Source organism: Pseudophryne corroboree, chromosome 7 (assembly GCF_028390025.1).
Source record: "Pseudophryne corroboree isolate aPseCor3 chromosome 7, aPseCor3.hap2, whole genome shotgun sequence".
Lineage (NCBI taxonomy): Eukaryota > Metazoa > Chordata > Amphibia > Anura > Myobatrachidae > Pseudophryne > Pseudophryne corroboree.
In genome coordinates, this window is record NC_086450.1 from 455,427,514 (window position 1) to 455,451,375 (window position 23,862).

Consider the following 23,862-nt stretch of genomic DNA (forward strand, 5'->3'; position numbering starts at 1 on the left):
TGTGTCTGGGATTACATGAAGAGACAGAAGGATTTAAACCAGCCTATATCCTCGGAAGAGCTGTGATTAGTTCTCCAAGATGTTTGGAACAACCCTCCCGCTGAGGACCTTTAAAAACTGTGTGCAAGTGTACAGTACTTAGATGAATTAATGCTGTTTGAAGGAAAAGGGTGGTCACACCATATATTGATTTGATTTAGATTTCTCTTCTGTTCATTCACTTTGCATTTTGTTAATTGATAAAAATTAACTATTAACACTTATATTTTTGAAAGCATTCTTACTTTGTAGTAATTTTTAAACACCTACTGTACCTAAAACTTTTTCTCAGTACTGTAAATGTGTAAACCCTAGTCATGTGTGGAATTCTCTGTACAGCAGCTCACTAACCAACACACAGTACAATCGTTACATGCACCAGTAAGGCACACTAAGAGTTTATCAGTCTGTTACACCAATGGCTAACTTTGCCAGAGATCCAAATTGGGACAGTTGGAAGGTATGACGTAGGGGTGAGCAACCCTGCAGAATCTGTGAGCTGTTGGTACATTCAGTCCAAAATTCCAGTGTATTTAAAACTCCTGACTGTTATTGGTTATATATATTGGGTTTATACAGTATATTGGTATATATATTGGTTTGGAGAGATCTGTGATCCCGCATTAGACTGAACAGTTTCTTGAATCCTTGTCTGGATGATTCACATTGTGATTGAATAGCTGTTATACTACTGTAGTTAAAGTTTTTTTGTTCGTTTTTTTGCAGATGTGAAACCATTTATAGACTGTTAGGAATTACATAATGTATTGGCTTAGTTATTATTAAAGATTGTTTGCTTTTGAGCATATGATACATTCCTTGTATTGATTAATGTATTAATGTGACATCGTACTCCTTTGGGGGGGTTTATATTAATTGCCTTTTTGTTTTATTGTTTTCATTTACTCTGACTATTTTCTTTAGCGTAATGTGCTTCTATACATAATATTAATTGTTGCAATGGCCCTCATTCCGAGTTGTTCGCTCAAAGCTGCTTTTAGCAGTTTTGCACACGCTAAGACGCCGCCTACTGGGAGTGAATCTTAGCATAGTAAAATTGCGAACAACGTATTCGCAATATTGCGATTACACCTCTCTTAGCAGTTTCTGAGTAGCTCCAGACTTACTCGGCATCTGCGATCAGTTCAGTGCTTGTCGTTCCTGGTTTGACGTCACAAACACACCCAGCGTTCGCCAAGACACTCCTCCGTTTCTCCGGCCACTCCCGCGTTTTTCCCAGAAACGGTAGAGTTTTTCCGCACACACCCATAAAACATCCAGTTTCCGCCCAATAACACCCATTTCCTGTCAATCACATTACGATCACCAGAACGATGAAAAAGCCATGAGTAAAATACCTAACTGCATAGCAAATTTACTTGGCGCAGTCGCAGTGCGGACATTGCGCATGCGCACTAAGCGGAAAATCGCTACGATGCGAAGAAATTTACTGAGCGAACAACTCGGAATGACCACCAATATATTTCCATTTGCACATTTGTGCTATCCTTAGGTGTAAGGGTACAACTGGCCCAAATATTGGGGTAGATGTATTAACCTGGAGAAGGGATAAATAAGCGATAAAACAGTGATAAGTGCAAGGTGATAACGCACCAGCCAATCATTACGGATTTGAAAAATGACAATTAGGAGCTGACTGGCTGGTGCATTATCACCTTGCACTTATCACTGTTTTATCCCTTATTTATCCCTTCTCCAGGCTTAATACATCTGCCCCTCAGAGTACTACTGTTTTTAAACAGCATTTACAGTATCTTGAGATATGTCCAACTCAAAATTCTGCATATAGGAAAACATGCCATGGTTTCGTAAGACTTTCTGTGTGCATTCAAAGTGCAAAGTTGTCTGACTGTAAATGTGTTGCATGGTGAATACACATACTAGGCATGGAACCTCCTCTGTCTTGTGTTTTAATGAAAACAAATACCACTTGCTAAAATGGAAACAGATACAGCACTGACATTCAGGCTTGATGAAGAAAAGCAATAAGAAAGGTCGTAGCAGACAGAACAAACCGAAGAGACAAATTCAGAGAATAAAAGAATCGGTAAGAGCAAATTCAAAGACTACCGTATTACAGGTTGAGTCTCCCTTATCCAAAATGCTTGGGACCAGAGGTATTTTGGATACGGGATTTTTCCGTATTTTGGAATAATTGCATACTATAATGAGATATCATGGTGATGGGACCTAAATCTAAGCACAGAATGCATTTATGTTACATATACACCTTAGACACACAGCCTGAAGGTCATTTTAGCCAATACTTTTTATAACTTTGTGCATTAAACAAAGTGTGTATACCTTTACACAATTCATTTATGTTTCATATACACCTTATACACACAGCCTGAAGGTAATTTAATACAATATTTTAATAACTTTGCGTATTAAACAAAGTTTGTGTACATTGTGCCATCAGAAAACAAAGGTTTCACTATCTCACTCTCACTCAAAAAAGTCCGTATTTCGGAATATTCCGTATTTCGGAATATTTGGATATGGGATACTCAACCTGTATCACTTATTTGTTCATGATTGACAATAAATTGCTAAAATTAAGTATCATTCGTCCTCACTGTTCAATACTTTGTTTCCCCCCCAGCAGTCTCAACAGAGCACTTTTCACATCTTTATTCCGTAGACTGTAGATCAGAGGGTTTATCATGGGAGTGACAACTGAGTACAGTACACTAAACACTGGTTCCAGGACATCAGAATATTCTGATGGTGGCATCATGTACACAGACAAAGCTTCCATATAGTACATAATGACAATGGTGAGGTGTGATGAGCAGGTGGAGAAGGCTTTCTTTCTGCCATCCTTAGATTTTATCTTCAAGATGACCCTGATAATTTTTATATAAGATGTCAAACAGAAAGTGACTGGGAAAACTCCATATATCAATATTTCCATATAGATTGCTATATAAAGATCTTTAGCACCAGCACAGGAAATGTTTATCAGAGCTTTAGCATCGCAGAAAAACTGGTGTATGGTGTGAGAATGACAGAAGGACATGTGTGATGCTGGGATTGTAAGCACAAAGGAGTTTAAGCTTCCTGATATCCAAGTGCCAGATGCCAATAAGAGACAATGTTTCCTGTTTAAAATATTGTGATAGTGTAAAGGATTACATATAGCAACATATCGGTCATATGCCATAATTAATATTAGATATAGCTCTGAGGAATCAGCCAAAAAATAAAAGTACATCTGGGTGAAGCACTGTATGATGGACACTGTATTTTCACCGGATAGTAACATGTACAGCAGGTTAGGGACAGTAGTGGTTGTATAACAGATATCTACTAAGGCCAAGTTACAGAGAAATAGGTACATTGGTGTGTGTAACTGGTAATCAATGTATATCACTGTTATTATAATAACATTGATGAGCACTCCAAATATATATAGGGAAACAAATACACATATAGATGGCAATATATAATTTGATGTTGCGTAAAATGGTAACAAGTGGAATCCATTCATGTAAGTCTGGTTCTCCATGTCTTATCCAGGTTACTCTGTAAAGAAACATACAGTACTTATTACTTCAACTTATTTGCAAGGCTGTGGGGTAATAGTATGGTAGTGAACAGATAAAGTAACTGCAATAGGATGCGCTAAATGCGGAAATGGGTGGACAGATCTGATTATCCCTTGTGTGTAATATTAAAAGTTGATACTTCCCTTAATATCACCTATATGCATACACTTCTTGAATCCGTTCCACATGTGAAAAAAATAGATAAATGCATATAGTGTAGTATATTTTAAATAGGACAAAATTTAATACAATCAATAGTCAGATTCATGCATAAAAAAATGCACATAAAATGCAGATTAAATTCCTAAAATCACTTTTTCACCCAAATGTAGGGTAATAAAGGTGGAGGATTACCAGATGAAAGTGATCAGTGAGCGTATCAGATGTAACCTTAGGGTAACTGGCTCCGGAACCGGGTTCCCTCGTCCACGTCCCAATCGTCTGGTCAGCCTTACACCTGTTGATAATTCAATGCATACACCACTCTCCTGCTGCTACGCGTTTCGGGAATGTCCCTTCATCAGGCAGTGAGAGTGAAGTGAAAGACTTCCTTTTTATACCTTCAACCTAGATTACTTCCGGGTCAGGAGTCATATCTTTAAAAATAGTATGGTAGTGCCTATATCTCCTTTGATGAGAGGACTCTTCCCATATGCACTGGGACAGCATCACCGTCTATTGGGAATAGTAAACTGTGGAGAGCAAAGGGGAGTGGAGTGAGACACTGGGCCTGAAGAGAGCCAGCGAGGGTACAATGAAGGCTGAATATAAGAAAAAATAACCAACAATTACCCTAGACTGGAGAAAAATTTAAACGCTTTAAGGGCAGAACAGAACTTCTGCCCTCACCTGATGTCACATCCGGGTCCTTTTGGTGGAGGGGATATAGATTCTACCATTCTCATTAGGACAATGACACAGCTGTAGCTCTGTCACTTTTATCTCAGGGTATGTTCAGTAGGTCAGTGTTGGGAGCCAGAAGTCTCTGCATATGCAGGTGTGATGAAGATGTAGCACAGGTGAGACAGGTAACACAGTGTAAAGACAAAACTGATGGGAATAATGGGTTCCATGCTATCTTTATGGACTGATGGATGTGCCATGCTAATAAAAAAAATCACTGAAATGTTACTGTATATGTTGCTGTGAGAGTACAATTATTTAGCCTGGGAGTCCCGCACCTACTGGAGATTGTATTGTAGTTATTGTGAGGACACCCTGGTCAGTATTCACTGATCAGGGACAGACAGAAACCAATATACTGTATATAAGTGACGTGTGGTGAGGTGAAACCTAACATAACCTGAAGTATTGATCATAATATTCTACTGTATAAGGAGAACTCTCAGAGGAAGACTGAATACATCACCAGACAAATTACTTTCCTGTGAAATATCTTATAACAATCAGTAAAAACAGATCAGACCTCTGTGATGAGTCCCAGTCAGCTCTAAAACACAGAGCTTGTTATGTTATCTACTTAGGATAGGAGGTGTGTATCCAGAGCTTCCTTTGGCTAGGATCCTTGAATGGGTATAGGGAAGGACCTTATGAAGTTTGGTTGACCATACCAGCCATTTTGAACGTCACTGGAATGACTGATGAGACAGGAAACTACCACTGGTCTGATGCAGCACAACAGGATGTTGTTATAATTATTATACTGCAGCAGTGGACATATAGCAGCAGCGTATATCGTCACTGGAATGACTGATGAGACAGGACACTACACCTGGTCTGCACAACACAGCATTACCTTATACAGCTACACTGGATATATGGCAGTAGAGAACATCAACACTGTGACTGGCTGGACTGATGCAGCACAATACACTGACTACACTGGATTGGTCTGCACAACACAGCACAAGACATGCCACCCCACTTTCCTGCCCCCACACAGACACTGAACACTGAAGACACGTCCTCTCAATACACTCTCCGAGACTGGAGTGAAAATGGCCGTGACGTGCGGCTCCTTATATGGAATCCAAATCCCGCGAGAATTCGACAGCAGGGTGATGACGTTTTGCCGCGTTCGGATTTCCGAGTCAGGCAGGCGGGAAAACCCAAGCCTGACTAGGATCCAGGATCAAATGGTGAAGTCCGGTAGGGTTCGGTTCTCTGAGAACCGAACCCGCTCATATCTACGCCAGACCCAGTCAGTGGACAGAATTAACCAGTGCCGGATTCACCATACCAACTACTGGAAGGACAATTTCCTTTAGAAGACCTCCAGCTCTCCACCTGTGAACCAGGATTTCTTTTACATTGGTTGCCATTGCCACACAAGTCGCTATACTTCGGAATACCATTCATTGGAACACAGAACAGGTATAATATATCTAGCTGGATAGTCTATTCAAAGTGCTTGATTCAAGTGTTTATTGACTGTCCATGTACTAACCAGTTAATGGTGACATCTATTATCTGGATTTTTATGCACTGGCTTCCATGACGGGTCTCTTTTTTTTGAGACTGTTGCTTTATATTTTTAATTCTCTGTACCTATGAATTTATTTTTAACTACAATTTTTAACTGTGTAGTATTACATTTTATGTGCAAATCTATAAATGTATCAAAAGTGCTGTATATATATTCCTTCATTGACCTGTTGTCCTTTTGTACTTAATGCATGTTAACCATATGGTGTCAACCTATTGACTGACGACCTATCATCTGAATACCACTGTGGGGGTTGGATTAATAGATAGACAATAAATAGGCTGACAGTCAATAAGTGACACCATATGGTCGACATGCATTAGGTCAACAGGGTTAGAAAGTTAACACAGTCAAAAGGTCAACATGGAAAAGCTAGACAGTATAAAAGTTATACAGAAAAGTATTTTGTGTGGAACCGCACTAGTCAAACAATTTTACTAAGATGTCAAAATAATTATTACGATGAAATACCAATATGTATACAGTTATCAAGTGAATCTTAAACTGCTGATGATTGGCGGTGCTCCCAGAAATTTTGCTGGTTAGACTACAATTGAAAAGGCAGGAGAAAAAAGACAAAAAAAACTTGTTTGGGAGCAGTAGAAATAGTATGTGTAGTGAAAGATATTAAAACATAACCTTTCATAAATCCTTGAATAAAAAAACTTTTGGACAAGAGATTGGGACTCGTGTCTGGTGTTATCTGTAAAAAATCTTATTTAACCTTTTTAGCAAATGAGGTACAAGATAGTTGGAAAGGTGAAAATATAGGAGGGATGGTGTAGGAGGGTGTGGTTCGTTTTATCGACAGTGCCTAGGTCGACAATGTTTAGGTCGACCACTATAGGTCGACAGTCACTAGGTCAACATGGATGGAAGGTCGACAGGGTTTCTAGGTCGACATGTGCTAGATCGACAGGTCTAAAGGTCGACATGAGGATTTTTTATTTTTTTTTGTGTCGTTTTCTTCGTAAAGTGACCGGGATCCCAAATTAGCGCACCGCGTCCCCTCGCATGGCTCGCTTAGCTCGCCATGCTTCGGGCATGGTGCCTTCGCTCCGCTACCGCTTCGCTCGGCACACTTTACCGTTCCAATTGTAGTCCACATGGATCGTTAAGTATGAAAAAATATTTTTTATTTTTATTTTTAAAAACTCATGTCGACCTTTAGACCTGTCGAGCTAGTACATGTCAACCTAGAAAGCCTGTCGACCTTCCATCCATGTCGACCTAGTGACTGTCGACCTATAGTGGTTGACCTAAACATTGTCGACCTAGGCACTGTCGATCTTCAGACCAGATCCCGGTGTAGGATACCAAATGGTTTCTTAGAATCCTGGGTATCCAAGAGGTCACTGTGCATGCCTAAATTATGGATAGGAGGTGTGTATAACAAATGAGTGCTCCCAAACAAGGGTTTTTTGTCTTTTTTCTCAATTACAGTACAAAAGTTGACAGGTACAAAAAGGTCAACAAGGTCAAAGGTCAACATGTAAATCGTCAACACAAGAAGAATCGACAAGTTTTTTGTGTTATTTTGTTTGCTTCACCATATGTAAACCAAATTAGTGGAAACCGGTGTTGACTTATTGACTGTTGATCTACAGATGTGTCTCCTTATGTAGTGGATGCAGCTTACAACTCCCCAGGCATAGCATTGTGTACAATAAATTGTGACCATGTACACACTATGTGATGTGCCCTATGATGACATGATTTATCATTATAAGGGTAATGTTACCACATCATAGGTGGCATTATTCCATCTGACGTGCAGCAACCAGACAATTCATCAAACAATGAATTAAGGGTACACACTATGGGGGTTATTCCGAGTTGATCGCTCACTAGCTACTTTTAGCAGCCGTGCAAACACATAGTACCGCCCACGTGGGAGTGTATTTTCTTTTTGCAAAAGTGCGAACGCCTGTGCAGCCGCGTGGCAGCAAACATATTTTGTGAAGAACAAGACCAGCCCTGTGTGATGATTGCTGCGACAAAGGTCCCGGATTTGATGTCAGATACCTGGCCACGCCTGCGTTTTTCCAAACACTCCCAGAAAACGGTCAGTTGACATGCATAAACTCCCACTTCTTGTCAATCTCCTTGCGTTTGGCTGTTCGGATGGAATCGTCGCTAGAATCTGTGCAAAACCACAATGCTCTTTGTACCCACACGATGCGCCTGCGCAATGCGGTGCCTCCGCATGCACAGATTTGCCATTTTTGCAAGTAATCGCTACGCTGCGAACAACGGCAGCTAGCGATCGACTCGGAATGACCCCCTATATTCAATCCATTGAGGATCACTAGATTGGCCAATATACTGTATATTGTATACCCTGCTTTAGATTGTTATGATTGCCAGCAACAGCAAATTATTCAGTGACAGCGGGTTACAAGTAATATATTTTGTCGTTGTTATTATTCCAGGTGTGGAATTGAAGCAATATATTGTCTTATAATGTGTTTGGTTAAAACATGCTTCACCCACTGTGGGTATAAAAAGTGAATCAGTCTCACTTTAGATTCTTATTGGCTTATCTGAATAAAACGGTGTAAACAATATAATACATTCATAATTTCAGAATACAACAGGTCAAAATTATAATACTGTGCAGATTTACATTACTTTAAAAATTTATAAATAGCGTGAATTGTCTCACTAGATATAAAATGATCTGCAGATCTAATAAATAATAAAGAAGGATTAAATCAACAGACAAAGGCCCTCATTCCGAGTTGTTCGCTCGTTATTTTTTTCTCGCAACGGAACGATTAGTCACTAATGCGCATGCGCAATGTCCGCAGTGCGACTGCGCCAAGTAAATTTGCTATGAAGTTAGGTATTTTACTCACGGCATTACAAGGTTTTTTCTTCGTTCTGGTGATCGTAATGTGATTGACAGGAAGTGGGTGTTTCTGGGCGGAAACTGGTCGTTTATGGGCGTGTGTGAAAAAACGCTACCGTTTCTGGGAAAAACGCGGGAGTGGCCGGAGAAACGGATGAGTGTCTGGCCGAACGCTGGGTGTGTTTGTGACGTCAAACCAGGAACGACAAGCACTGAACTGATTGCAGATGCAGAGTAAGTGTGGAGCTACTCAGAAACTGCTAAGAAGTGTCTATTCGCAATTTTGCTAATCTTTCGTTCGCAATTTTACTATGCTAAGATTCACTCTCAGTAGGCGGCGGCTTAGCGTTTGCAATGCTGCTAAAAGCAGCTTGCGAGCAAACAACTCGGAATGACCACTAAAACCCATTATCTTACAACATTTGAAATAAAAAGCATAGAATTTTGTAACATTGAGACTTTTGAAATAACAAATTATTCAGAGATCTAGATTTCACAGAAATAGTAGAGAAAATGGAACAGGAGATGCTTCTTCTAGTAGCTAGTTTAGTGCCTGTCATTTTTTCCTTATCTGAGGCAAAAATAAAAAATAACAATAAAATACACTTACTTAAATTTCCTCAACTTGTCTTTGTTAAACTTACAGGAGTAATCTATTAGTGGTCTGCCGTACTTACACAGATAAGACATGATTTTATAATTTCATGTGATGTCTAAGCAGGGTTTACAGTGGGGGGGGGAATGAGGTGGAACTGAGTTCCTCCACCTGTAAGGGTAGGGGGAACTAGTTCCACCACCTCCATTTCCCTGCACAGTAATTCCAATAGAAAAGCATGTCCCACAGCCTATATCAATAGATGCAGGCAGTGCTAGTGTCACTGCTGAGCTGCAGCCACCTCCCCCTTCCTCAGGTCCTGGTGGCCCCATGGTCCTCCTCTATCTACAGCGCACCCCTCCTGATACTCACACATGCTGTGTCTGTCGGACAGCATTCATCCCTTCCTCAGGGCCCAATGACTTCCTTTTCCAGCACGATGTATGTAATCTCACGCTGTCACCGCTGCTAAAGTGAAGAGGAGCCATGAAGAGGAGCAGGCTCTGTGCATCTTGAAGGCAAGATGATAGGGGGCTGGAGGGACACAGTCAGTGAACTGCTAGAGTGACAGAGGCAGAGATTTGTATAAGGGGCACACTGTGGGCGTTATGTGTATAAGCGGCACTACTGTGGTCATTATGTGTAAGGGGCACTACTACTGTGAGAATTGTGTATAAGGGGCACTACTGTGGGTACTGTACATAAGGGGCACTACTGTGTGGCATAACATGTATAGAGGGTACCATTGTGTAGGTCAATGTGAATATAGAGCATTATTGAGGGACGTAACCTGAATAAGGGGCATTACTTTGTGGTGCAATATGAATAAGTTGCATTACTATGCGGTGTAATGTGAATAAGATTGTGCTACTGTGTTGTGCAATTTGAATTGGTGGTATTATTATGTGACCACGCTGCTTCTTGGTGAGATCAATGTCCTTTTATAAAGTATGGAAAGTAGGGCACTAATTTATAGTTTGCAGGGGGGTGCCGAAAATGTTAGCACTGGTCCTGGCTCTGCTTAATGTGTGCATGTGTGTGTGCGTGTGTGCAGAGCCGGATTAAGTCGCTGGGGGGCCCGGGGTACTTAAAACAGGGGGGCCCCTATTCAATAGAGGAGGAGGAGGACCGGTGGGGGGGGGGATGTCACTCACATACCATACAGTGAACAAATTGCGCTCCTGTCCCCGCCAACCGCACAGCAGAGCGACGGATCAGCTCTCCAATCATGTATGAATGAAGCAGCCTGCCGCTCAGCCATTGGGGCAGCCTACTTCACTCATACGTTATTGGACAGCTGAGCCGTCCGTGCATTTCACAGTTTTTTAGTCTATTCGACCCCCCCAAAAAAAGGCATGGCGAAAACGGTGCAAAACACTGTCGAAAACTCCCGCTATTGGTTACCAAACAGTCGAATTAGTGCCGATTTTCTGACTGTCGGAAAACTCGGCACTAATTGAATATCCCCCTATGCCTCAGACATGGGCACACTAGTCATGAGCATGGCTATATCTGTAGATATCGATATGTGTACTCTATACACACATAGTAAAACACACACATTAGAATACATATATACACACACACCCATAGAGAAAAAACACCCACTCCTACAGCTAAACACACATAGCAAAACACATATATACACACAAACACACACCCATAGGAAAACACATACACACACTAAACACCAATAGCAAAACACATACACACACACCCATAGGAAAACAGATATACACATACACACCCATAGCAAAACAAACACGCAAACAGCTAAACATACACACACAGCCAGCAAAACACACACACCCCTGTATTTATAGTACATGTGTTTTCTTTATCTACAACTTACTTTGCTGCACCTCCTGGCTCTGGCTCCCTGGTACCGGCAAGGCTCTTCACTGCAGGGGGTGAGTGCTGACGTCTCCAGAGCACATACTGCTGCCCTATCAGTGACTCTCCCTCCTTCCTCCCGGCCTCCCCCTTCTCCCAGCATGCAGTGCAGTCACAGACAGTGGACAACACAGAGCCAGCAGGAAACTGATAGCTGCTGCAGCAGCGCGGTGCCGAGTTGAAGGGTGATGAAATCACCCTTCTGACTCTCTGGCGCCGTGTCCTGTGTGCAGATTACCTTCTTTGTCAGGGCACACGGCGCAGCGGCAGGCAGTGTGTAATGAGTCAGGCTGACTCATTACATTGCTGCCGGCTGTGGGCCCCTTCATAGCGCTTGGCCTCTGTGCATTGCACCGGCTGCCCTGTCGCAAGTTCCGCTGCAGGTGGCGTGTCAGGGGGCCCTTTTTGGAAGGGGGGCCCGGGGGTACGTATCCCCGGGACCCCCCCCCCCTTAATCCGGCTCTGAGTGTGTGTGTGTGTGTGTGGGGGGGGGGGGGGGGGTGATGTGGCAGGGTAAATGTGTTCCATCACCTCCCCAGGACCACTTTAAGCCATGTGACTAAGTAAAAATAAATAACAAACTATTTGATTGGACAGAAGATTTTTTTTTTAAATTAATCTTCATTCAGGAATTAGATTTTTATCCACTTAAATTTTTATGTTGTGCTGGACAAGGCAAAAATTACTTTTTGTATTCACTCTTCATCTCCTGCACACCCATGATCCCAGGACGTGGGGGGATAGAGCAACCTGCAGACAGATAAATCATCAGGATGTTAATAGAGCATTTCAAAGGAGAAGCAACTAACCTTATGTTATACAGTGACCTGTCCCACTGTCTGATTGTGTATGAGAGGACAGATCTGCATGTGACATGTCAGTGTTATGCTGTGAGGAGGATCAGACATGTAAGCTGGATAGGTAGATGGAGGGAAGAACAGGGCCCCCTTTCAGCACTGAATGTTGATAGGAGGCTCCTGTAAAGTTAATGGAGAGAGATTGTGGTTTTAAATACAGCTCTATGTGAATTATAGGTTATATATTACATCTGTCTATTATTATAGTTTTAACAACAATAAACTTTGGTATTAGTGGGATTCTGTGGGATGTTTGTAGCCATTTTTTTTAAATCGATACTGTTTATTAAGAAACTCAATTTCATTATTTAAAAATCATTCTACAGTATTTTCCCGCTCGTTGTATTAATGTACATGCCAAAGCACATATAACAAGCTGGCAACAATGCAGGTGGATCATATGGCATCAAGCCGCCCAGATTAGCCAGGATATAGAGTTATGCCATGATGTGTGATTAGGTGTATCTACAGTAAGATGCAGTAGGTACTTCCAAGTCACAGAACTTTACCAATCAAATCAGAGGAAAATATAACTCCTCCATTCAGATAACAAAAATTACTGCATAATTTACTTTGGAGACAAACAACGATAATATGTATACCGTATAACATATTTTAGTGTATATATATATATATATATATATATATATACAAAACTTCGATAAGAGGCGGCACTCGGTGACTTTTCAATAATCAAAACCACAATACGCGGTTTTGATTATTGAAAAGTCACCGAGTGCCGCCTCTTATTGAAGTTTTGTATGCAAGATTGTCCTATAACGGACCGAGTGAGTGCCCGGATTCCGGAGTACATATATATATATATATATATATGGAGAAACAAGGAGGGGACAAGCGCCTAATAGTGCAGTAACTTCACACCAATTTTGGTTATTTACAATGAAGTGTCTATAGGTAATCTGCGTACCGGAAATTTGATTTTTAGTAGGCACATCAAAATTATAGCAGCTGATTCCTCCAATTGATTATCTGCACCACAACTGGTCACCAGGTTGAACGTCAACGGATATCTCAATGGGGATATCTTCCAGTCGGTCTAATCGCAGGAAAGCGGGTCTTAACAGGGTATGCATACATCCTGCCGACGCTCCCGCTGAGTTATCAGTTGCAGTGTGGAAAGCATAATCAGTTCAGTGTTTGGATCAATTTACACCCCGGTGTGACGATTCAACAGCGGTGACATTGCAGAAGTTTTGGAACCCTGGTCAGGAAGATACAGAATTGGATCAATCTATTTGGACTCTGTTTGGACCCTGTTAAGACCCTCTTTCCTGCGAATAGACCGACTGGAAGATATCCCCATTGAGATATCCGTTGACGTTCAACCTGGTGACCAGTTGTGGTGCAGATAATCAATTGGAGGAATCAGCTGCTATAATTTTGATGTGCCTACTAAAAATCAAATTTCCGGTACGCAGATTACCTATAGACACTTCATTGTAAATAACCAAAATTGGTGTGAAGTTACTGCACTATTAGGTGCTTGTCCCCTCCTTGTTTCTCCAGATTTATTTGTCACTAAACCTAGTGACACCTTGAAGGACTGAGCTGCCGTCTGCAGGGTATCATGTGGAACCAGAGTGCAAGTTTGATAAATCTAAGACATTTCCTTAATATACTATACTGGTTAAGAAGGGAAGTAGCGCACCAACCACATTTTTGATCCATATATATATATATATATATATGGAATAGGGAAAAAAATCTTGTGGGAGCCAATCAGCCTTCAGAATAACAATATTATAAAAAGAATTTTTTTTTTATTTATACACAAACGAAAGGTATTTATAACCTAAAAGTTTGTCCTAGGTACAAATATTTAAAAATTCAATAAAACAATTTAACAATCTTATACATAGACATTTTTAGTTGATGTGAGGAATTTACAGTCAGGTGATCACAGTCAGAACTTGAAGGGGACGTGCATCCAACCAGGTGCTTGTGGTATAGCTTTGTTAACTCAATGGTGCGAAACCAACGCGTTTCATCCGTTAGGACTTCATCAGGGGTTTATAATCAGCTTTTATGATAAAATGATTTACCACTGGTTAAGACAGGTTTAAATTCTTAATGTTACATCCAATCACAAGTTCTTTTCAAATGGTATCCAAATAGACTTCATCAAAACAGAAATTGTACAATTAGGTTGAAGTCAGAAGTAGTATTTATCCCTAATCAAGGTGAGTGGAATCCTACAATCCAACTCTGCTCCAAAAAATCACCACAATGGGAGTCTTTAGAAATTTCCAATCCTGAACCGCACTATTCCTTTTTCACTGGAACAGGCACAACCTCATAGGACAAACTTTTAGGTTATAAATACCTTTCGTTTGTGTATAAATAAAAAATTTTTTTTATAATATTGTTATTCTGAAGGCTGATTGGCTCCCACAAGATTTTTTTCCCTATTCCATATCTATTTTTGATACCTTATCTGACAGAGGGTATTTCTTGGTGGTTTGAGACTAGTGGTACAGCGCAAAAAAAGGGTTACCTTCTGTTTTGTGATATATATATATATATATATATATAGAGAGAGCAAAACAAAAGAGGCGGCACTTCCAGATTGCAAAACTTTAAGTCATAGATCAACGTTTCGGGGGGTCTCATCCCATCATCAGGATAACAAGTGTACAGATACAATAAAACATTTATACTCACAGTCTGCCTGTTCTCCCGCCCGCCGCCGGCCGCAGCCCCGTGACCCGTCTGCACACTTCTGGATTACGGCCGCTGACGTCACCGGAAGCGGGGAACCAGCAGGGACCTGCGTCGGAAGGATAAGGGAGCAACACACTGAACACCAATGAGTCACCATGACAACATAAAAACAAAAAATAAAAAACAAACGTGAAAGCAACTACTAAGATGTGAGGAAAAGCCTCACAATATTATATTGTGCCACACCACTGCACTGGACAAAGACATACTAATAAATATGGCAAAAACACAAATACAGAAATGCATAAAATTATGAAATGCAAAAAGTTAGACAATGCAAACAGTTATTATGAAACAGTATAGCAGTCATAAAGAAACAGTGCAGACCTCTAGATCGAAAATGCAATATGCTGTATCAGTATCCCAAATTGTGGTCAGCAATCGACTAGCCCTAGAGGGGATACCTCTCAAAAAGAGGGCTACACAAGATACCGTATTACATGACAACAACCCATAATACAATCGGGCTGACGCAACCAGCACATATCCGGACCTAAATGAAAGAAGATAGACTTAACGACTCATTCAGCCCCTTGGGGCTGACTGTGTCGAGAGTGAAGATCCACCAAGCCTCAAGTTGGAGGAGTCTTTTAGCACGATCACCTCCTCTGAGGGATTTGGGGACCTGCGCTATAATCCTGTACTTCAGTGTCGACATGCTGTGTCGAGCGCAGGCAAAATGTCGTGCTATGGCCTGATCACTAGTCCCCACAATTAGAGCCGCCCTGATCGCAGTTCTATGTTGGGCAATACGCTCTTTAAATTGCCTCTCTGTCTTGCCCACGTAGTGGAGACCACATGGGAAGGACAGCAGATACACAACAAACTTTGAAGAACAAGTAAGGGCAGGTCTGATAAAGAATTCCTTATTATAATAGGGATGCCTGAACTTACCACCTGTAATTAAAGCACTACAAGTAGTGCACCCCGTGCATCTATAACAGCCTCCTCTTCTTGTGAGGAAATATTGTTTCGGTTGCCACATCCCCATAATATCTGTATGTACTATCATATCCTTGATGTTAGGACTCCTTGTGAAACAGGGTAGGAGGCGTACATTACGTAATGATGGTAACTCGGGCTCAGAATTTATTATGGGCCATAACTGCTTGGCCCTTTTGATGGTAATTTTACTTTTGCTAGTGTATCTATTTACCCATGGGAACAACTGTGTCTCAGATTGTCTGGGTACTTTTTGTGACATAAGGTGCTGGCGATCATGCGCCAGAGCCTTAGTTTTAGCCTGAGTCAACAACTTTTGCGGATAACCTCGTGCCAAAAATTTTTGGACATCTACTTGTCATAAAAAAGACAAAAGGACAAGGACGAACAATGTGTAGTAAATTATATCAAAACTTGTTATAGTTTATAAAAATGCCTCTAGATGACTGAAGTAGATTCAAAGCATAACCCACTCACACTTAGAATAGGGATATTAAACACATCAAGGTATCTTTGTGAGGTAAACTTCTTAACACCCAATGTGACATATAAGGATCTCATACATTATAGTTTGATATAGATACTTTGTTTATCACATCAAACACTAGCAATATCTACTACACATTGGTTGTTTTCTTGCTACCTTTTTTTATATGATCCATGTCCGGAGACCTCACTATAATCACAAGTTGAAATCTCCACCCGAAATTTGAAAGATACCTTGATAGGAGTTACGCAGTACTCCAAATTGTGAGTTGTGGTACGCTACTGTTGGATTACCTTTTCCCTGAATTAGAGAAAGATACCTTTATATGCTTATCACCAATCTATCGAGTGTGAGTGTTGGGGTATGCATCGTTTGTCTCCTCCAGGAATCTGTTGCAAGCCACTCTTCTGTCTGACTGAGATCCTTATATGTCACATTGGGTGTTAAGAAGTTTACCTAACAAAGATACCTTGATGTGCTTAATATCCCTATTCTAAGTGTGAGTGGGGTATGCTTTGAATCTACTACAGTCATCTAGAGGCATTTTTTATAAACTATAATACGTTTTGATATAATTTAATACACATTGTTCGTCCTTGTCCTTAAGTCTTTTTTATGACAAGTAGATAACATGTCCAAAAATTTTTTGGCACGAGGTTATCCGCAAAAGTTGTTGACTCAGGCTAAAACTAAGGCTCTGGCGCATGATCGCCAGCACCTTATGTCACAAAAAGTACCCAGACAATCTGAGACGCAGTTGTTCCCTTGGGTAAATAGATACACTAGCAAAAGTAAAATTACCAGCAAAAGGGCCAAGCAGTTATGGCCCATAATATATTCTGAGCCCGAGTTACCATCATTACGTTTCACAAGGAGTCCTAACATCAAGGATATGGTAGTACGTACAGATATTATGGGGATGGGGCAACCGAAACAACATTTCCTCACGAGAAGAGGAGGCTGTTATAGATGCATGGGGTGCACTACTGGTAGTGCTTTAATTACAGGTGATAAGTTCAGGCATCACTATTATGGTAAGGAATTCTTTATCAGACCTGCCCTTACTTGTTCTTCAAAGTTTGTTGTGTATCTGCTGTCCTGCCCATGTGGTCTCCACTATGTGGGCAAGACAGAGAGGCAATTTAAAGAGCGTATTGCCCAACATTGAACTGCAATGAGGGCGGCTCTAATTGTGGGGACTAGTGATCAGGCCGTAGCACGACATTTTGCCTGCGCTAGACACAGCACGTCGACACTGAGGTACAGGATCATAGCGCAGGTCCCCAAATCCCTCAGAGGAGGTGATTGTGCTAAAAAAACTCCTCCAACTTGAGGCTTGGTGGATCTTCACTCTCGACACAGTCAGCCCCAAGGGGCTGAATGAGTCGTTAAGTCTATCTTCTTTCATTTAGGTCCGTAAATGTGCTGGTTGCGTCAGCCCGTTTGTATAATGGGTTGTTGTCATGTAATACGGTATCTTGTGTAGCCCTCTTTTTGAGAGGTATCCCCTCTAGGGCTAGTCGATTGCTGGCCACAATTTGGGATACTGACACAGCATATTGCATTTTCGATCTAGAGGTCTGCACTGTTTCTTTATGACTGCTATACTGTTTCATAATAACTGTTTGCATTGTCTAACTTTTTGCATTTCATAATTTTATGCATTTCTGTATTTGTGTTTTTGCCATATTTATTAGTATGTCTTTGTCCAGTGCAGTCACTGTAGTTGGTGTGGCACAATATAATATTGTGAGGCTTTTCCTCACATCTTAGTAGTTGCTTTCACGTTTGTTTTTTATTTTTTGTTTATATGTTGTCATGGTGACTCATTGGTGTTCAGTGTGTTCCTCCCTCACCCTTCCGACGCCGGTCCCCGCTGGTTCCCCGCTTCTGGTAACATCATGTATGTATGAAAAAATTATGGGTTAACGTTTTAAGGTGTATTATACCCATATAACATTGGAAGCGTGTTTTCCATCATAGGTCAAAAATACAATTGCCCTCAGAAATAACACAACTGGGTTCAGTAGAATGGATAACATCCAATCATCTACTGATTAGGTATGTACAAATATATCAATTGGGTAGGATATATCCCCCGTTTTTCAGTTTACAAATGATGCATATGATAAAACATTTTGAATAGTTCCATCCAGTCTGTCAGTGATAAAAATAGTTGATTCCTCTAATCAATTGAACAAATGTTATAGTGTAATGTAAACACAGACCAAAAGGGAAATACTATATGTGTATCATTCAGTCTTGTTATCCTATACCCCTCCTCATTCATATTTTTTCTTATCATTTAAATCTACAGATATCCCATGTGGTGAGATCTAGTACGATATCACTTTTAAGTATTTTTATGTATCATTGAAGATACGTTAAGTTGCTTATTCTTATAGTGATCCTTTGGTATGTATTAATTATAATTGCAAAGAAAATAAGTACAATTCTGATAACTAAAATGATATGCTTATGAAATACTCTCTACATTGTTTAGATTATAAGTACAACCCCTGATGAAGTCCATAGGACGAAACGCGTTGGGTTAAGACAGCAGCCTTTGTCTTGTCTTTGAGGAAGACTTCTCTGTTGTTTTGCGATTGAAATGTACTGTAATCAACATTAATATCTGTACAAAACTTTGTCGATGGTCACTGTAAACATATTGTGACATAATGTATTCAATTGTACTTTGTTAAATAAATTTAATTGATTTTATGAATATTTCAATATAAGTGAATTATGAAGTTTTATTATAAGTGAGAACTTTAGATATACCAAAGGGATCCATTAGCGCCCTGGGGAAACTTTGCCGTTTCTATATATATATATCATATATATGATATATATATATATATATATATATCAAACAAAAAGCAGAAACCGGCACTCACAGTATCCAACAATATGCTCCGGTGCCCACATTAGGTTAGTACCCATATGTTGAAAATAATAGAGATGCGGCACTCTGGAGACTTTTGTAGCAGTGAAAAAAATTGTCTGTTTAATCTGACATGTTTCCGGCCAGACTCCCGTCCTCAGAAATTAAAAGTGCAAAAGTGACAAACACAATATATATACATGCAGTACATAATTGCAATTACCTCCATTGATTGATTACACTTACCCACTCCACCATGACCCCGCATCCCGCCAAGCGCATCTGGAAGAAACTGACATCACTGCCAGGTGCCACAGGGTTTCTTCCAGACACGATCGGTGGGATGCGGTGTCACAGTGGCGCGGGTAAGTATAATCAATCACTGTTGGTAATTGCAATTATGTGTGTATATTTTGTGTTTGTCACTTTTGTACTGTTAATTCCTGAGGACGGCTGTCTGGCCCAAAACATGTTGGATTAAACAATTTTTTCACTGCTACAAAAGTCTCCAGAGTGCCGCCTCTCTGTCATCTTCTATATATATTAGAGATGTGCGGCAGACACTTTTCGGGTTTTGTGTTTTGTTTTTGGATCTGGATCTCCGCTCGTGTTATGGATCTGGATTGGTTTTGCCAAAACCACCCTAATGGGTTTTGTTTTTATATCTGGATGTTTTTTGAAAAACACCTATAGTCACAGAATTTTGGGGTCATTTTAATCCTACGGTATTATTAACCTTGAAAACATTGATTTTCCACTCTTTTCCAGTCTATTCTGAACACCTCACACCTCACAATATTGTTTTTAGGCCAAAAGGTTGCACCAAGGTGTCTGGATGACTAAGCTAAGCGACACAAGTGGGTGGCACAAACACGTGGCAAAGCTAGGAGTGGCACTGCAGTGGCAGAAAGGATGTCAGTTTTAAAAACTAGGCCCCAAAGAGCACATAATGCAAAGAAAATAAAGAGTTGCACCCTTATGTTGTATAAACAGGATGCACAATTTAACAAACCAATAATTACCGCAAGAGGGTCTGCCACATGACTATGGCTGAAATGATTGGCTTGTTTGGGCCCCCACCAAAAAATAAGTAATTAATCCCCCCACCAAAAAAGAAGAAATGAATCTCTCCTTGCACAAACTGGCTCTACAGAGGAAAGATGTCATCCTCATCCTCCGATTCCTCACCCCTTTCAGTTTGTACATCCTCACCATCACAGATTATTAATTCATTCCCACTGGAATCCACCATCACAGGTTCCTCTGTACTTTCTGGAGTCAATTGCTGATGAAGGTCTTCCTGGTGGAATTTATAATTAATTTTGATGAACATCATCTTCTCCACATTTTGTGGAAGTAACTTCCTATGCCGATCGTTGACAAGGTTACCGGCTGCACTAAACACTCTTTGAGAGTACACACTGGAGCGGAGGCAACTTAGGTAAAATAAAGCCACTTTCTGCAAGGGCCTCCAAATTGCCTTTTTTTCCTGCCAGTATTCATACGGACTGTCTGACATGCCTACAGTGAGGCTGTCACCAATATAATCCTACACCATTCTTTCAATGGTGACATCATCCTATTCAGTGACAGCAGACATGTCAGTGATTGTTGTCAGCTCCTTCAGTCTGGACCAGATGTCAACACTTGCTCCTGACTGTCCTGCATCACCGCCAACGGGTGGGCTAGGAAATGTTATAATTTTCCATGCAGCCTCAGTTGCGGGAGAAAATGAAGGAGGAGCTGTTGTCGGGTCACTTCTGCTTGATTTGACAATTTTCTCACCAGCAGGTCTTTGTACCTCTGCAGACTTGTGTCTGCCAGAAAGAGAAATACAATGTAGGCTTTAAACCTAGAATCGAGCACGGTGGCCAAAATGTAGTGCTCTGATTTCAACAGATTGACCACCCTACCGAATGAAGCGCTCCATCCACAAGTCCCACATACTTAGCGGAATCGCTACATCTTAGCTCCTCCTTCAATTTCTACAGCTGCTGCAGCAAAAGCCTGATGAGGGGAATGACCTGACTCAGGCTAGCAGTGTCGGAACTGACTTCACATGTAGCAAGTTCGAAGGGTTGGAGAACCTTGCACAACACGAAAATCATTCTCCACTGCCCTTGAGTCTGGTGCATTACCCCTCCTTTGCCTATATCGTAGGTGGATGTATAGGCTTGAATGGTCTTTTACTGCTCCTCCATCCTCTGAACCTTATAGAGTGTTGAATTCCACCTTGTTACCACCTCTTGCTTCAGGAGTGTTTGTTGGCACACCAGTCTTCGGCATGCAGTCGCTGAATGTCAAAAGTGGCCCGCAATTTTTTTGGCCACCGACAGCATCTCTTGCACGCCCCTGTCATTTAAAAAAAACCTCTGCACTACCAAATTAATTGTATGTGCAAAACATGGGACATGCTGGAATTTGACCAGATGTACTACACGCACAATATTGGTGGCGCTGTCAGGTATCACAAATCCCCAGGAGAGTATAAGTGGGGTAAGCCATTGTGCGATGATGTCCCTCAGTTTCTGTAAGAGGTTGTCAGCTGTATGCCTTTTACAGAAACCAGTAATACACAGCGTAGCCTGCCTAGGAACGGGTTGGTGTTTGTGAGATGCTGTTGCTGGTGCCGCTGCTGTTGTTGCTGCTGAAGGCAATACATCTACCCAGTGGGCTGTCACTGTCATGTAGTCCTTAGTTTGCCCTGCTCCACTTGTCCTTATGTCTGTGGTTAAGTGGACAGTGAGTACAACCGCATTTTTAAGGACACTGAGGACACTTTTCTTAATGTCCCTGTACAGTCCGGAAATCGCTTGCTTAGTGAAGTGGAATCTAGATGGGATTTGGTACTGGGGACACAGTACATACATCATATTTCTAAATCACACGGCACTAATTGCAGATACCAGATGCACGTCTAACACCAGCATGGTTGTTATGGCCTCAGTACTCTGCTTTGCAACAGGGTGACTGCTGTCATATTTCTTCTTCCCCACAAATGACTGTTCGAAAGTCAATTGCTTAGTTGAAGAAGTACAAGTGGTCCTCTGACTTCCTCTCTGGGATGATGATCGACTCCCAGAAGCAGCAACAGCAGCATCAGCAGTAGGCATAACACTCAAGTATCCTCCGGATGAATCCTGGATAGGAGAGGACTCGTCAGTCATGCCAGTGACATGGCCTGCAGGACTACATACGTTCCTGACTGAGAAGGAAATTGACGTTGAGGGTGTTGGTGGTTTGGTTTGCAGGATCTTGGGTACAACAGGAAGAACTGAATTAGGTGTCAGTGGACTGCTTACGCTATTACCCAAAGTTTCTGTATTTGACAATGACATGATGAATGCGCTGCAAGTGATGTATAAGGGTGGATGTTCCTAGGTGGTTAACATCCTTATCCCTACTTATTATGGATTGACAAAGGCAACACACGGCTTGACACCTGTTGTCTGTATTTGTGGAGAAATAATTCTACACCGAAGAGGTGACTCTTTTGGAATTGTGTCCAGGCATGACAATGGGCTTTTTCATCCCATGGACAACAACTGTCTCCACTGGGGCCTTATTCAAAAAAAACACATCACCATCAGAATCCTCATCGTCAACATCCTCCTCAGCACCAGCTACACCAATATCCTCCTAATCCTGGTGTACTTCTACAGTGACATCCTTAATCTCAATATTATCAACTGGACTGGCGGTGCTCCTCCCAGCACTTGCAGGGAGTGTGCAAATGGTGGTAACAGCCTCCTCTTTCCATACAGTCTATGGAAGGTCAGGCCTAAATATCGCAACCACGGACACACTTGGACTCTCCTTGGGGATTTGTGATATTTCTGAACGCACAGTTGTTTTTCCTGTGCTTTAACAAGCTTAATTTTGTAATTTTTTTGAGAGGGCAGAGGGCTTCCATCCTCATGAGAAGCTGAGCCACCAGTCATGAACATAGCCATGGCCTTAGCCTTTCCTTGCCACTTCATGTCATGAATGGCATATTGCCAATTTTACGTTTCTCATCAGATAATTTCTTTTTTTTCTAATTATTTATTTTTGCTTCTTGGATTTTACATGCCCTCTATGACATTGGGCATTGGCCTTAGCAGACGAAGTTGATGGAATTGCATCATCAATGTCATGACTGGTGGCAGCAGCAGCAGCTTCAGCACTAGTACTATGAACTGGAAGTGGTTTCTGATCTTTCACTATTTTTTCCTCCAAATTGTTGTTCTCCATTTCACAGGACAGCACCCCTTTATTATTACAGCACACAGAACAGTTCCCCTTTTTTAACAGCACCCCTCTATTTATTCAGCATACAGGACTAGAGTACTTTTATTTTAACAGCAGCACCCCTGTATATTTTACAGCATACAGGACCAGTGTACTTTTATTTTAACAGCAGCACCCCTGTATTTTTACAGCAATAGAACCAGTGTACTTTTATTTTAACAGCAGCGCCCCTGTATTGTTGCAGCATACAGGACCAGTGAACTTTTATTTTAACAACAGTGCCCCAGAATTTTTACAGAATACAGGACCAGTGTACTTTTA